Genomic DNA, 17,590 nt, shown 5'->3' with positions numbered 1-17,590 from the left:
AGTGCACACATGTGGCTTTATCTTTGGATTTGAGCTAGAATGATTGTTTTCCTTTGATCATTGTCTTAGTTGGGGTTTTACTGCTCTGAACAGATACCATGACCAAGGCAACTCTTATAAGGACAACATTTAATTGGGGCTGGCTTACAGGTTCAGAGGTTCAGTCCATTATCATCATCAAGGCAGGAGCATGGCAGTGCCCCAGGCAGGCATGGTGTTGGAGGAGTTGAGTTCAACATCTTGTTCTGAAGACAAACAGGAGACTGGCTTCCAGGCAGCTAGGATGAGGGTCTAAATGCCCATACCCACAGTGACACATTCCCTCCAACAAGACCAGACCTACTCCACCAAGGCTACACCTCCAAATAGTGCTACTCCCTGGGTCAAGCATATTCAAACCACCACATTCTACTCCCTGGCCCCCATAGACTTGTTGAAATATCTGAGTCTATGGAGGCCACACCTAAGCATAGAATAATGCAAAATACATTTATTCCAACTTCAAAAGACCCCATAGTCCATAGCAGTCTCAACAATATTAAAAGTCCAAAGTTCAAAGTCTTTTCTGAGATTCATTTAATCACTTAACTGTAATGTCCTATAAAGTCAAAATCAAAAAGCAGATCATATACCTCAAACATCACAGGATATACACTACCATTTTAAAATGTCACAGTGAGGAAATACTGGACCAAACAAGATCAAAAACCAGCTGGGCAAACTCTAAACTCTGCATCTCCATGTCTGATGCTAATGTGGTCTTCAGATCTCCAACTCCTTTCATCTTTCTTGACTGCAGCACAATTCTCTTTGGCTGCTTTCACTCCCTGTGAGCAGCTTTCCTCAGCAGATATCCCATGGCTCTGGCATCTCCAACATCTTGGAGTATCCAAGGCATCTTCAACTTTACAGGTTCTCGTTCCAATGTCTGGGATCCATGCATGAACTTCTGGGCTCCTCTAAAGGGCTTGACTCACTTCTCCAGTTCTGCCCTCTGTAACACTCTAGGCTCTGGTTGACTCCAGTCCCCTGGTGCTGCTGTTCTTGGTGTTCATCCAGGGTCCTGGTATCTCCAATACACTGGGGTCTTCCGCTGCAATTGAGCTTCACCAATAGCCTCTCATAGGCTCTCTTCATAATGCCTAGCCTTAACTTCTTTGCATAACCCTTTCAGTCCTGTGCCATCTACTACAACTGAGGCTGCATCTTCACCAGTGGCCTTCTCTGGCCTCTCTCAGTGCCAAGCCTCAGCTGTTCTCCATGTCCCCTTCCTACCTTCCAAACCAGTACCATTTGGGAGATTCTTACACATTACCTAGTCCAGTTATAGCATGAGGTAAAACCTTGGCTATCTCTGGAACACAGCTCCTTTGTGCTCTCAGAAAACACTTCCCAGATTCCACCTCAATGATGTGGTCTCCTCTTAATCACCACTAATTTCTTGGTTCCAGCTAGCCAGCGTTGTTTTGTCCCAGTAATCTGTTCTATTTTGAATCTAAGGTCAGAGCCACATGGCTGAAGCTGCTGAGTTTTGCTGCTTGCTGCTTGCTGCTTGCTTGCTGCTTGGAGTTAGAACGTGGCCCCCTTGTTCTATTACATCATCACAAGCTTTCTGTTTTCCAGCTCCTTCACTGCCTAAGCTTGGCTGTCCTGGAACTTGCTCTGTAGATTGACCTTGAACTCAGAGATCTGCTTACCTCAATCTCCTGGGGTTAAGGTGTGTGCTATTTTTCCTGGGCCTACAATTTTTATGGCTACTATGCCTCAAGATCTCCACATCAAGACCTGGATCAAAGGCCTGTGTCTTGCAACATCAAGGTCTGGATCACAGGTATGCCCTCCATTTCTGGATTGCAGCTCATTCCAGATGTAGTCAAGTGGACAACCAGGGACAGCCACCACAATCATAAATCTATCCCAAGTCTTCTCTTCTTAGTATAACTGTATTCCTTATAATGTAGCTTTTACTTACTGTTCTGTGAGGAGGGGACACATTCCATTCTTGACTCTAACTTTATTATATCTTTCTGGCAAAACAACTAAAACCAACTCCTTAAACTTTCTTCCTAAAATTATTTGAAGCAAATCAGGAATGCCATAAAGTTGTTAATTTATCTAAAAAGCACTAATTCATGAAAGTTTATCTTCATGATGATTTGCAGGAAATTTACTCAGTAAGGTGGGATGCCCAGGAATGATTAGGCTATGAAACAGAGGAAGGAAAGGCATATCAGCAGGGAGAAGCAATCCTGGGATGAATCCCTAAGGACACTGTATTTTTTTTTGTAATAAACATGAGGTTTATTGATAGGAACCAGTGCACTGGGGTCGAGACGCATATCCCATGTAGGGGCACAGGAGTTCGACCCCGAGAGGCTGGGAGATAGGGTATTTAAAGGGAGACGCCACAACCCGAGGGGGCAGGGATGGTGTCATTGGAAAATCACAAGAAGCGTCCTGTCTCTCAAGATTGCTTAACTTTGTGTTCCCTTTAGTTCCTAGGAGAAGCTTCCTGCTTCTCAAGGTTGTTCTCTTAAGATTCTAATTTAACTGTATGAGGACACTGTATTCTTAGAGTTCACCCATCATAGCCACTCGAAACAGTGGGTCATCTCCAGAAATCTCCCTTGCTTGCCATAGACTTTCCTTCATGGCTTCTGATAGATGCACATAAGTTGGTAATTTTTAAGAAGAAAATATAGGGGACTGGAGAGATGGCTCAGTGGTTAAGAGCACTGACTGCTCTTCCAGAGGTCCTGAGTTCAAATTCCAGCAACCACATGGTGGCTCACAACCATCTGTAATGATATCCGATGCCCTCATCTGGTGTGTCTGAAGAAAGTGAGTGTACTCACATACACAGAATACACAGAATAAATAAATCTTTAAGAAAAAAAGAGTATAAAAAGAAAATGTAGGCATGAGGCCTGTGGAGTTGTGTTTAATCAGCTGTTGAAAAGCTCTCAGGGAGAACTTTCCCTCGGGATGGAGACCCTCCAACTCTAAAGACCAGACCGAGACACCACAGGATGCAATCAGCAAGAGGATTTGGTTTATTGTCGGGATACACAGGCACAGGCACCTGCGGGCGCTTCAGTCACTCGGGGGACTGGCGCGCCCCACGGAACCAAGGATGGGCTTTTTATAGGATTCTGGGGAGCAGAAGCAAGCATACAGAAGCAGATGCATGGTTACAGGGATATAATTGGTGGATTCTAATGTGGCAAGGGTTCAGCCCGAGGGCAAGTTTCCTAGCTACCTTCCTGAAACACAACGACTGACTCGGCCCCCCAAGGGTTCAGCCCGGGGGCAAGTTTCTTAGCTACCTTTCTGGAACATAAGGGCTGACTCGGCCCCCCACCAGGGTGTGGGACCTCTCCCGGGGCTTTTCTCATTGTCAGGTGCTCAACCGCAGTCGTCCTGTTGCCAGGCCTTCAACCAAACACATCTTGCTTGGCAGCCGCTGTGTACTCAGTGTTCTAACCTTTCCCTGAACCAGTCATCTTAAGTACAGCCTTGCAAAATGGCGTTACTGCTGCTAAGCTGGGGTCTTTCACTGTAGCCCACATTCTGCTGCCTATGACTCTGGCATGTGCTTGAAAACCTTCTCTGCCATGAGCTCTCTTGGACTTAGCACTGTTAGCATTAGGGGCCAGATAACTCTGTGGAGCTGTCCTTAGACAAGGGCCTGCTTCTGCCTATCAGTGCTAAACCTCCTAGCTGTGGCACCCTAAAATAGAAAAGCCCTCCAGTCTTTACCAAGTGTATTCTGAGGAGGGAAAATGGCCACTGTTTGAGAACCACTGTACCTGAAGTATAACTATGGCCTAAATTGTTCCTAGGCTCAATCATGGTACATAAACACACAAAATAATAACATATGTGCCCTTATATATTCAGAGACATTTAACAATTTAGTGTAAAATAGCATTTGAATAATTAATAATTTACAAAGTCCTAATGCATAAAGGTCATCCATAGTTCTATACGAAAAGTGATTTTAGGGACTGGTAAGATGGCTCAGCAGTTAAGAGTACTGACTACTCTTCAAAAGATTGGGGTTTGCTTCCCAGCACTCACATGATAGCCCATGGCTATCTGTAACTTTGGTTCCAGGGGACCAAACATCCTCTTCTTTTGGCACCAGGTATATGTGTGGTACACAGACATACATGCAGACAAAACACCCATACATGTAAAATAAAAGTAAATCATTTTAAAAACAAAGAAAAAAGTAATTTTACATTCATGAATTAGTACTAATGATATGACCACCTTTCATAGCTAGAACTCAGATAAGGTGTTTGTCCTTCCTAGATAAAAGAGTTAAAGGAGTAATGGAGATAGGGTCTCGAGTCTCACTGGATAGCCTTGGCTGTCCTGCAACCTGGTTGCACATATTAGACTAGGTTGGTCTTGAACTCCCAGATATCCATGACCTGCCTCTGCCTCCCCAGTGCTGGGATTAAAGGTGTGTGCTAACATACTTGGCGTGGCCTCTAGACTTAACAAATCTATTAGGCAAGAAACAGGAGCTGTAGGAACATTTAAACAGACTGATCAACGGAATCTATTGTATAATTCAGGGCGGGTGCAAATCCAGACGGTGGCTTGGGTTATACTGTGAGTGAGCTAACATTTGCAAAGAAGTTGTGCGAGAGTCACTGTGATATTCAAGATATCAGAATATTTGCTCTCAAATCAAAGAATAAAAAGCTTCACAATTAAATTATTTAGGCACAGTCTTTCCCCCTTCAAATCACGCTCTGATGGGAAAGTGCAACGGGGATCCTGAAGTGTCAGATGACCCAGAGCTGGGACGACTCAAAGAGTTCCACTCTCATCCAGGTCCCCACAGTCTTGAGCTCTTACGGAGTAGTGCACAAAAAGCCGGCAAAGCCTGTGACTTTCGGGAAGTGGCTGGAACACCATCCCGAGGTGAGCTGGGGATTTCCATCCGCACAGTAATAGACCCTGGTGTCCGAGGGAGCGCCCAATCACCAGCGGCCAACTCAATGACCTTTGGATGGTCCTCCAACATGGCCAAACTTGTTGCAGAACATAAAACTGAAACGCTAAATAAAGACCAAGGCCAAGTCAAAGTCACGATGAGACCAATGACCTCACACAAACCTCCTCGTGTCCGTTCTTTTCTGCTCTGGGAAGAACCTGAAACCTCTTGCTTCCTCTTTGGACAGGATCATTAATGGTCCTTAAAAACTAGAGTTTAAATCTGGAAACATTTCTAATCAAGGGAACGGGCACAAACGTTGGCATCAACAGTGTGCGCTCCAGTCCTTGGTGTTAATGGGAGAAACCACTCCACCTTCCTCCTCCCCAGGCAGAAACTTAAGTTTTTGTTCCTGAAAACCAGAAAAGTCTGATTACAAGATTACTAAACTGCCTTTCCTGTCAGTTAGAATAACCATCACTTGGGAGACAATAAAGCTACGGACCTTGGAGTTTAGAAATGTCCCTATCCAGTTTGAAATGTCAGCTCTGCCATCTTCTAACCGGGTTGTGTAGGTCAACACCTCTAAGCCTCCCCTGCTTGTTCCCTCACCTTTAAAATAGAGGAGGTAATAAAAATACCCAAAAGGATACTGTAAAGAACAAGTGGAACTTTACGTGTGAACAGTTAATTAGACACATGCTCTAACACATAGGAAATTCCCAACAGATGGAGGTCGTATGCACTTGCAAATGAATACTCAGGAGAATAGAAGGGACACCTGGTGTTGGGGAAGATGGAATTTGAGCCACTGAAAAACTGCCTGAGAAATGCCACTTCTACCCTAGAAAAAAGATTGCAGATGTTTGTGACAGTCGCAGAATAAACTCAGGTTATTTCTTGTGTTTCCTACACTACCTAAACTGGTAGATAATTCAAAATGAGTAGTTCCTGGATACCTAGATTTTCTTTCTTTCTTTCTTCCTTCCTTCCTTTCTTTCTTTCTTTCTTTCTTTCTTTCTTTCTTTCTTTCTTTCTTTCTTTGTAGTGCACTGCTTTCTGCTAACTTTGTTAGGGATGCTGCAACTGAATGAAAAAAGAAAGTTAAGAGAGATGCATTGTCCAATAGAGTAGGCTCTTTTCCTATGTTGCTATTGGGCAATTGAATGTGGCCATTTTAATTCGGAAAATGCTGTAAATGTAACTTATCCACCAAAAAGTTTATATTGTGTAGATGTGGAAATGTTAAAAAATAAATTAGAATTATATATACATATATATTGCTGTTTAACGTGACTGTGAAGATATTTTAAATTATGCATGCAGTTTGCATTATATTTCCATTGAATAATACCCATACAGAAAGAGGGAACAGACACAGGCATTATTTTTTTTTAGCATGAAAACACACACACGCATATGAGGCAGTGGGGAAGAAGAGAAAGAAAGAGAGAGAGAGAGAGAGAGAGAGAGAGAGAAAGAGAGAGAGAGAGAGAGAGAGAGAGAGAGAGAGAGAGAGAGAGAGAGAGAGAGAGAGATATGAAGGCTAGGCTTGGTGGCCCATACCTTCAGTCCAAGCATTCAGGAGGTTCAGGGAAGCAGATCTCTATGAGTTCAAGATCAGCCTGTTCTACATAGCAAGTTCCAGGCCAGCCAGGAACTTGCTACAGTAAGGAACTACACAGTAAGACCCTGTCTCAAGAATAATGATAAATGAATGGAAAGAACAAGGTAAAAAGTAAGTCCCAGCGAGGCAGTGATCAGAAAAGCATCAGCCCATGAATGAGGTCAGTTTCATTCTGTCCAGAATTTCACACTGGAGTATGAATGTCGGCTCCACCCCACCCTCTCATTCTTTCAACTGAGCCGATGCCCTTCCCACTTCTACCCAAATTCATGACCACTTCCAACTGAATAACCTAGTAAGGGGTTGTCCCAAGAGAAGACCGATTCTTGCTTACTGAGTAGCCATTAGTTGCCTGTAACTCTTTCTGCTAAGGGTAGATAGAGTCTTCGGGGATTCCCCTCAGCCACTCTGCATGCTGTCATTGTGTAGGTCTTATTTACACAAGCGTATTGCTAAGATTCCGTGCTGTAGCTTCCCTACCCCACCTGATAGTAGGCATCCCAGTCCGCTGGTTCACACAACCCACCTCTTCTGAAGTGTTCCTTGAGCCTTAGGTTTGGGATGACATTATATTGGGCTGTAGTGTGTTGTGTTGTGTTGTGTTGTGTTGTGTTGTGTTGTGTTGTACTGTGCTGAACTGTGTTGTACCGTACTGTACTGTACTTTGTTGTTCATTTATTGGGGTTGGGTCGGGGACCACATAGTCGGTTACTCTCTGCGTTTTGACCAGTGGTCGATTTCTGTGATGGAGACTAGTCTTGAGAGAAAATCATCAAAATTGTTTTTTTTATTACTGAGAAAGCTAAAAGAGAGGCTGCCTTCCATGCTTTACTTCTTACAAGTTCCATTCTCCAACATTTAGTAAAGAAAAGGAAAAAGAAGTTAAACCGCTAGTCTTATAAAATGTCGGGTTCTCAACAAAGAAAGAGAACTTCAGACCAATTTCCCTTATGAATATCGACGCAAAAATACTCAATAAAATTCTGGCAAACCGAATCCAAGAGCACATCAAAACAATCATCCACCATGATCAAGTAGGCTTCATCCCAGGCATGCAGGGATGGTTTAATATACGGAAAACCATCAACGTGATCCATTATATAAACAAACTGAAAGAACAAAACCACATGATCATTTCATTAGATGCTGAGAAAGCATTTGACAAAATTCAACACCCCTTCATGATAAAAGTCCTGGAAAGAATAAGAATTCAAGGCCCATACCTAAACATAGTAAAAGCCATATACAGCAAACCAGTGGCTAACATTAAACTAAATGGAGAGAAACTTGAAGCAATCCCACTAAAATCAGGGACTAGACAAGGCTGCCCACTCTCTCCCTACTTATTCAATATAGTTCTTGAAGTTCTAGCCAGAGCAATCAGACAACAAAAGGAGGTCAAGGGGATACAGATCGGAAAAGAAGAAGTCAAAATATCACTATTTGCAGATGATATGATAGTTTATTTAAGTGATCCCAAAAGTTCTACCAGAGAACTACTAAAGCTGATAAACAACTTCAGCAAAGTGGCTGGGTATAAAATTAACTCAAATAAATCAGTAGCCTTCCTCTACACAAAAGAGAAACAAGCCAAGAAAGAAATTAGGGAAACGACACCCTTCATAATAGACCCAAATAATATAAAGTACCTCGGTGTGACTTTAACCAAGCAAGTAAAAGATCTGTACAATAAGAACTTCAAGACACTGAAGAAAGAAATTGAAGAAGACCTCAGAAGATGGAAAGATCTCCCATGCTCATGGATTGGCAGGATTAATATAGTAAAAATGGCCATTCTACCAAAAGCGATCTACAGATTCAATGCAATCCCCATCAAAATCCCAATCCAATTCTTCAAAGAGTTAGACAGAACAATTTGCAAATTCATCTGGAATAACAAAAAACCCAGGATAGCTAAAACTATCCTCAACAATAAAAGGACTTCAGGGGGAATCACTATCCCTGAACTCAAGCAGTATTACAGAGCAATAGTGATAAAAACTGCATGGTATTGGTACAGAGACAGACAGATAGACCAATGGAATAGAATTGAAGACCCAGAAATGAACCCACACACCTATGGGCACCTGATTTTTGACAAAGGTGCCGAAACCATTCAATGGAAAAAAGATAGCATTTTCAGCAAATGGTGCTGGATCAACTGGAGGTCAACATGTAGAAGAATGCAGATTGATCCATGCTTATCACCCTGTACAAAGCTTAAGTCCAAGTGGATCAAGGACCTCCACATCAAACCTGATACACTCAAACTAATAGAAGAAAAACTAGGGAAGCATCTGGAACACATGGGCACTGGAAAAAATTTCCTGAACAAAACACCAATGGCTTATGCTCTAAGATCAAGAATCAACAAATGGGATCTCATAAAACTGCAAAGCTTCTGTAAGGCAAAGGACAAATCGGCAACCAACAGATTGGGAAAAGATCTTTACCAAATAACCCTATTAAAAATGGGGTTCAGAGCTAAACAAAGAATTCAGAGCTGAGGAATGCCGAATGGCTGAGAAACACCTAAAGAAATGTTCAACATCTTTAGTCATAAGGGAAATGCAAATCAAAACAACCGTGAGATTTCACCTCACACCAGTGAGAATGGCTAAGATCAAAAACTCAGGTGACAGCAGATGCTGGCGAGGATGCGGAGAAAGAGGAACACTCCTCCATTGTTGGTGGGATTGCAAACTGGTACAACCATTCTGGAAATCAGTCTGGAGGTTCCTCAGAAAATTGGACATTGAACTGCCTGAGGATCCAGCTATACCTCTCTTGGGCATATACCCAAAAGATGCCCCAACATATAAAAAAAGACACGTGCTCCACTATGTTCATCGCAGCCTTATTTATAATAGCCAGAAGCTGGAAAGAACCCAGATGCCCTTCAACAGAGGAATGGATACAGAAAATGTGGTACATCTACACAATGGAATATTACTCAGCTATCAAAAACAACGGCTTTATGAAATTCGTAGGCAAATGGTTGGAACTGGAAAATATCATCCTGAGTGAGCTAACCCAATCACAGAAAGACATACATGGTATGCACTCACTGATAAGTGGCTTTTAGCCCAAATGCTTGAATTACCCTAGATGCCTAGAACAAATGAAACTCAAGACGGATGATCAAAATGTGAATGCTTCACTCCTTCTCTAAAAGGGGAACAAGAATAGCCTTGGCAGGGAAGAGAGAGGCAAAGATTAAAACAGAGACTGAAGGAACACCCATTCAGAGCCTGCCCCACATGTGGCCCTTACATATACAGCCACCCAATTAGACAAGATGGATGAAGCAAAGAAGTGCAGGCAGACAGGAGCCGGATGTAGATCGCTCCTGAGAGACACAGCCAGAATACAGCAAATACAGAGGCGAATGCCAGCAGCAAACCACTGAACTGAGAATAGGACCCCCGTTGAAGGAATCAGAGAAAGAACTGGAAGAGCTTGAAGGGGCTCGAGACCCCATATGTACAACAATGCCAAGCAACCAGAGCTACCAGGGACTAAGCCACTACCTAAAGACTATACATGGACTGACCCTGGACTCTGACCTCATAGGTAGCAATGAATATCCTAGTAAGAGCACCAGTGGAAGGGGAAGCCCTGGGTCCTGCTAAGACTGAACCCCCAGTGAACTAGACTGTTGGGGGGAGGGCGGCAATGGGGGGAGGGTTGGGAGGGGAACACCCATAAGGAAGGGGAGGGGGGAGGGGGATGTTTGCCCGGAAACCAAAGAATTATTATTAAGTATTAAATAAATTAAAAAAAAAAAAGAAAGGGGGAAGTGGTATAATTCTATTTCAATTGAAATATATTAATAAAAATAAAACCAAGTAAAAACAGTAAAGAAAAAGAATATGTTGATTAGAAATATTTTTGTTATGATTTTAATTGAAGTTTTCTTTTTGTTGGTTCATAGTTATTTGTTCTTCTTACTACTTTTCATTTTTTAAAATATTGTTAAATATTCATATTAATTCATTTTAACCATGTTTTGTTGTAAATTGTATTCCTTATGAATAAACATTGATTTTTATCTCTTGAAAAAATAAATAAATAAATAAAATGTCGGGTTCTTCAGTGCAGGCTTGAAGTGTAAAAATAAGGAAAGTGCGCCCTCTGCAGGTTACTTAGTATATTTTACAAGAAAAATAGGCACACTCGTGTGGACATGATGTAAGGTAAATAAATAACTGAGTAAGGTTGTTCTATGTAGTTTTCTCACCACTGACTTGTTAATGCTATAAATAAGGCATGGCAAGAGTTCAATGGGCCAGGTAGAGCCTTCCCTTCATTCTCACAGGAAGACACAAAAGGGACAGCACTCCTTTGCTTTCATTTCAGCGCCTGCTTAAATCACGAATCTGACCGTTAAACTGTGCCTGCTTGAGGTTCACTTTTGCTGCTGAAACAATCATGGTGTTCGGTGAGTGATGTTACCAGACCATGAGGGAAATGTGTTTGCAGCTCTGCTCCCTCCTTGAGTGCACAGACAGTTCCCAAGTTCCACACATGAGAAGAACTGCTGCTTCTCCCTGATACACAGTCCCTCAATCAAGCCTCTTTAGGGCCGGGGATGTGCCTCAGTCGGTTGAGTGCCTATTGACATTCACAAAGCCATCGATTCAGTCCTCAGTACCGCATAAAACCAGGTGTGGTGGTACATGTGTTTAATGCCAGTATTTGGGAGGTTGGAGAACCAGACGTTCGAGGTTATCCTCAGATACATAGATTGTGGGGGAAGCCTAGCCTTTATGAGACCCTATCTCAAAAATTAAAAAAAAAAGAATAATAAGAAAAAAGCCCAAACTTTAAATGGATGGGGACGGAGCTCAGGTGGCAGAATATTTGCCTCACATGATCCAAGGCGTGAGTTCCATCCTCAACTCCATGGAAGCCAGGTCTGTAATTCAGGCACTCAAAGGATTAGAAGCATATGCATTAGGAGTTCAAGGTCATCTTCAGCTACCTTAGAAGTTGAAGGCCAGCCTGAGCTATCTAAGAACTTGTCTGAAGAACTAAAACTATGACCAAAAAATAGAATAAAATAAACCCACACACCTTGGCAGGAAGTGGTGGGGCCCATGCCTGCAATCCAAGCATTTGGCAGGCTAGGTAACAGGCATCTTTAGTTTGAGGCTAACCTTGGCAATACAGTACTGTGCTTGCACACTCTCGTGCACACAAACACACACACAGAGGAGGTGGGAGGGAGACACAGAGAGGCAGAGACAGAGAGACAAAGAAAGACAGAGAGAGACAGAGACAGACAGAAACAAAGATGGAGAAAACGGTTTTGAGAAAGAAAATTTGCTGGCTTCACAACTATCCTTCCACATCTGTGACTTTCCCACGGTGAGTCCAACCATGAATTGGTCTCTGCAGGGATCCCAGAGCCCATGCTTGCAGAAGCTAAGGAATAATGTGTCAGGTCTTAGAACAAAAATAAAACAGGTTGATATGAGAGATGGGCAAAGTTTTTAGACAAGAGTTTTCAAAGAAATTCTCTGTGGTGAGGTGAGGTTTGACTCAGGGCCTGGATAACAAGGAAGAATCACCGAAGGTCAGGACTGAGGGAAGGACACTCAGGACAGAGGGAAGCCACTGGAGAGCCCTATGGAGGGAACAAGGTTACAAGTGGCACATTTCAAGAATATGGAGTAAGCAGCATAGCTGTGGTGGGGAGAGCAGAAAGCAAGGCATGCAAGAAGGCAGGTGCGTAGCAGGCTGGGTTTGGTCCTACAAAGCCTCCTACGAGTGAAGGCAGGTACATAGCACACAGGGTCCTGCAAACCCTCATACGGAGTTTCGGTTTTATTTTAAGTAAAATGAGAATGCACTGAAGGCTTTCTGTCAGTGTGGTTCTGCAGATCAGATAAAATAACTTGCACAAAGCCCTCAGCAAACAGGAGCGCATGGCATGCAATGATGTTACCACACAGTAAGACTGTGCAATGCCATGAAGTCCAAAAGTGTTAATTTTTATACCAAGTCCAGGCTCCAGTTACCACAGGACTGGTGGAGTGAGAACGGAGGCTGGGGAGTGAATGGGCATCAACTGCTCATCACCATGTGGTCAAATGACCGTGCAGATGCTAAAGCAAACACCTTTCCACGGTTCCATTCTCACCATCACTGCTACCATCAGTGAGACTGAAGGCCAGCTCTGCCCCGGGTTGCTTTCCTAGCATCCTCATAGGGCAATTCACAACCACCTCTAACTCTGGCTCCAGTGGATCTGACACTCTCTTCTGGCCTGTGGGGGGCACTCAAACGCACATGTACTCAATGCACACACACACACACACACACACACACACACACACACACACACACACAAACAGTATCAGTGGATTTTTTTTTAAGGGAGAAATGACACCGTCATTTCCCAAGAGCACCGTTGATCAGGTCAGTGAGGATACCTCCGCCCATTCGTCAGACCTGGTGGCAGTATTCACTGGGCTGCAGACACGTGGATATCCATTTCAAGCTGGGACTTGTGTGGATGTGCCAACGGGGTTTTTCTGGCCTGGCTTTACCCACCATGCCTTCTCTCGCTGTAAGAACGCCATATAAAGCTGCCCTTTCCCCATGGATCATCCCGTTTACTAAATCATGGTTTATTTTTTTCCTTGGGATATCACATGCTATTTTAGAGTCAGTTTTCAAAAGGCCTTAAGTGACTTGGCTCAAAGTTGGTTTTATATTAAGGGAAGGAACGGGTGATCCAGAGTCTCAATCAGCACCTTAGCAAGTTGGCCTTAGCCTTGGCCTCCCTCAATCGCCCAGAGGTGGCCAGCAGCAATAAGATGGGTGATCACAATGGCCCATGTCTTCCCAGTGATCTTCTTCATTTTTCCCACTCTTACCAAAAACAAGATGACAGTTGGCAGCCATAGGGAGGAGCATGAAGAGGTTGGGTGAGCATAATGTAAGACCAGCTTCCTCATCCTACATCCTACAGAACTTCTTTTTTTTTTTTTTTTTTTTTTTTTTTTTTTTTTTTTTTTTTGGTTCTTTTTTTCAGAGCTGGGGACCAAACCCAGGGCCTTGCGCTCTACCACTGAGCTAAGTCCCCAACCCCCCTACAGAACTTCTATGAGTGCAATTAAACAAACTACCTGGGTGCTCTAGATACCGAACTGGCTTTCAAGAGTGTAGTGAAGATCTGAATCCAGGTCATTGCAACATTGTTTCTGATCCTTACCGGCTACTGGTCTTCCACTAAATAAGCCAATATCTCATTCATACAGATTGTATAGAGGGATGAAGATTTCTACAAAATGATTCTGCAGACAGGGAATGAACACTCTATCAAGAATCAAATGTGTCTTACAAGTCCATACCATATTTTATAGAATTTACATGTAATTTACAGATGGATGGTTAAGCAAGGTAGACTGCTTGTTTTATTGTGTTTGTTCCTAGACAACAATCCCTCTCAGTGAATTTAACACATCGGCTTCATCAACTGGCCTCAGCTGAGTCTCTCTCGATTTGGGGTCTTCCATATGCTTGGTGGGTCCTCATTTATCGCTTGCCTATCACTACCTGTTACTTCTTGCTACAATCAATAAATCTGACTGTTCTTAGCTCATGCACGCGCATGTCTGTTCTATTTGTTTCCTGTGATGAAGAAGACTACAAGGCTTATGGAAATTAAAAGTATTATACGGACTGGAGAGATGGCTCAGTGGTTAGGAGCAATGACAGCTCGTCCAGAGGACCTGAGTTCAATTCCCAGCAACCACATGGTGACTCACAACCATCCTATAACCATGGGATCTGATGCCCTTTTCTGGTGTGTCTAAGAACAGCTACAGTATACTTATATAAATAAAATTTACCAAAAAAAAGTATTTTACAACAGCCCTTGATCCAAAAGACTTTAGTGGAGGGCCACTGATGTATTACAGCACAGATGAGAAGGAAATATACGGGCTTAGAGACAGCTGTTTTCTTTGTTCACTTTTTCCTTTGCTCTTGGGATTTTTGACAAAGTTGAATATCGTCTTGAGATATGCAGTTGTCATTAGATCTTCTAAATGTATTATTTCCTTGTACTTCTTTCTCACTCACAATTCCTAAAAAAGGGAGGAAGGGGTTCCTTTCTCCTCTCAGAGCTCATTCCTAATTACTAGACTTCACTTTCCTGTGGCACCACTGTATAACAGTATTATAGAGGTGACCGTCTTCTGGAAGGTCACTTGGGTAGCCAGTCCCCTCTGCATGGAGATTGCTGTTCTGACTTGACATTCTCCTCTGTGATGCAGCTGGGCATGTAGTCAGAAGAGAGAGGCTCTATTAAGGAGCCGGAAATGGGCTATCACATAGCAATGAGAGAGCGTAATTGCTCTACCAGATTGCTACACAAATAGACACTTGGATCCTTTCTTAATTTTACTCCCTGAGGCTAATGACTGACCCCACTGAAAACCCTGGTGGTAATCATCGCAATTAAAAATAGCCGAAACATTCTTAGGACCAGCGAGAATGACAATGGCTAATAAGCATTCGAAGCATCAAGCATCCTTGGCAGCTCGATCACAGAAATAAACACTGCCTCATGGGCTGAGTACCTCAAAGCAACTATGGACAAGCTGGGCATGGGACATATGCCTACAAGCCAGCCTTTGGGGGCTGAAGAGGGAGAACCACAAGCTCCAGGTGAGCTGAGGTTATATATTATAACCTTGTCTCCAAAACCCAAGGGCTGGGCTGTAGCTCAGTGGTTAAACACTTAGCACTTACAAGCCCTGGATTTGCAAGAGGACAGGGGTAGGGTATGGGGCAGGGGGTGGTTGCAGGGTTGGAGAGATGGCTCAGTGGTTAGTTAGAGCTAAGGCGAGGGGATGGAAGTGGGAAGGGTGGGGGCTGAGAGGGGAGGAGAGTGGGGAGGGGAGGGTTGGAGAGATGGCTCAGTGGTTAGTCCGAGAGCTAAGAGTGAAAAATCTCTGGATGCCATGTGCTGCCTCCTTGTTCAGTGACAAATTTGTAATTTTGCCTTTGGATCAAACCAGGCATCAAGGTCTTATTCTTTAGGGAATTAAATTTGACAAATTGTCCTTTAAAAAATAATTTATTTGTAATGTATATGGGCATTTTGCTGGCATGTACATCTATGCACTACATGTGTGCAGTGCTCGTGGAGGATAGACGAGGGCATCCGGTCCTCTGGGACTGGAGTCAAAGACACTTGATAGTGGCCAAATGGGTGCTGAGAAGTGAGCCTAGGTTCTCTGCAAGAGCAACAATTGCCACAAGTGCTCTTAACTGCTGAACTCTAGGCTGCAAGTTACCTCTTTTTTTCTAGCATATCTTATAATGTGGAAAATTAAGAGATAAACTAAAGGGCCTGGAGAGATTGCTTAATCCAAGAAAGCTGGAGGGCCTAGGTTCACTGTACATATCTCAGGGCTGAAGACAGGAAGACAGGAAAATCCCCAGGGTTCACTGGTTAATTGTCAAGTTCTAGGGCAGTGAGAGACCCTATCTCAAAGAACAAAATGGACAACTCCCAAGGAATTGTACCTGAGGATGACTTCTGGCTTTCACATATACACACATTCACCCGAAAACACACACACACACACACACACACACACACACACACACACACACACACACACACACACACAGAGTAAAAAAAAAGTGGACCATTGTCTTCTGTATGCCTGGTTTTGTGGTGTCAACCATTTTATTACATGGCTCTTTTCTTATATGATCGATAGGAAAATGTGTTTCATTATTCAACCAACTTTTTTAAAAAACATTTTTATGTATATGAGTATTCTTCAGACACACCCAGAAGAGGGCATATTCAGATGTCATTAAAATAAAATTTAAAAATACCTAGAGGGTCACTAGAATTCTCCTGCTCACTAGTTGGTGCACATGAATAGTCCTGGTTTATTTCCCTCCTTCCTTTCCAGTGCTAGAGACGCAACCCAGGTTTTTTGTTTGTTTGTTTTAGATTTATTTACTTATTTTATGTACATGAATACACTGTAACTGTCTTCCGACACACCGAAAGACAGCACCGGATCCCATTGCAGATGGTTGTGAGCTACCATGTGGTTGCTGGGATTTGAACTCAGGACCTGTGAAAGAGCAGTCAGGGCTCTTAATCACTGGGCCATCTCTCCAGCCTCCAACTAGCCTACTTTTTTACATAATCCAAGACCACCGGCCCAGAGATGGCACCATCCAGCATGGGCTGAATGCCTCCTACCCACCATGGATCACTAAATGAGAAAATGCCTCACAGCTGGATCTCATGGAGGCATTTCCTCAGCTGAGGCTCCTTCCTCTCTGATGATGGTAACTTGCATCAAATTGACATACAAAACCAGCCAGTACATACAGTTTAACCCAAATTACGCAAAATTAACAAACCTTCATTTAAAAGGAATAACTGGCAATTAAAATCTAATTCCTTGATGAGTTAAATGGATTTTAATTCTTTCCATTTCCACAAGTACAAAGCCAACTTTTACTGTAAACTTTTAATGAAAATGTATCAGTTGTCTTGAACTCAAGTTTAGTTTTTCAGGGTCTAGTTAGCAAATTTTGCCAAGATTTAATTCCTCATAGTTACTTTTTTTTTTTTTTTCCTATTCTTTTTTCGGAGCTGGGGACCGAACCCAGGGCCTTGCGCTTGCTAGGCAAGCGCTCTACCACTGAGCCAAATCCCCAACCCCTCATAGTTACTTTTAACAAGCCAGGTATAATTTTACGTCTCTTTTCACTTTTATCCATAAATGGTGCTCTCTGAGAAAATGGGTTTTTGGGTTTTTTTAGCTGGTCCATGAGCAGGAGAAAATCTTAGATCGTCATACTGCTCAGGTCGCATGTACTTCACAGTCATAGAATCCGCATAGAGGTTTAAAATGATTGTTTGTTTGTTACTGTGTACTGTAGTAATCAACTATTGTTTATATTATAAATCAAACTACTAAACATAAATATTAAAACAGAACAGTGAACATTAGAGGGTA

Source organism: Rattus norvegicus, chromosome 11, assembly GCF_021556685.1.
Source record: "Rattus norvegicus strain SHRSP/BbbUtx chromosome 11, alternate assembly SHRSP_T2T, whole genome shotgun sequence".
Classification (NCBI taxonomy): Eukaryota; Metazoa; Chordata; class Mammalia; order Rodentia; family Muridae; genus Rattus; species Rattus norvegicus.
Note: the sequence above shows the minus strand (reverse complement) of the source record.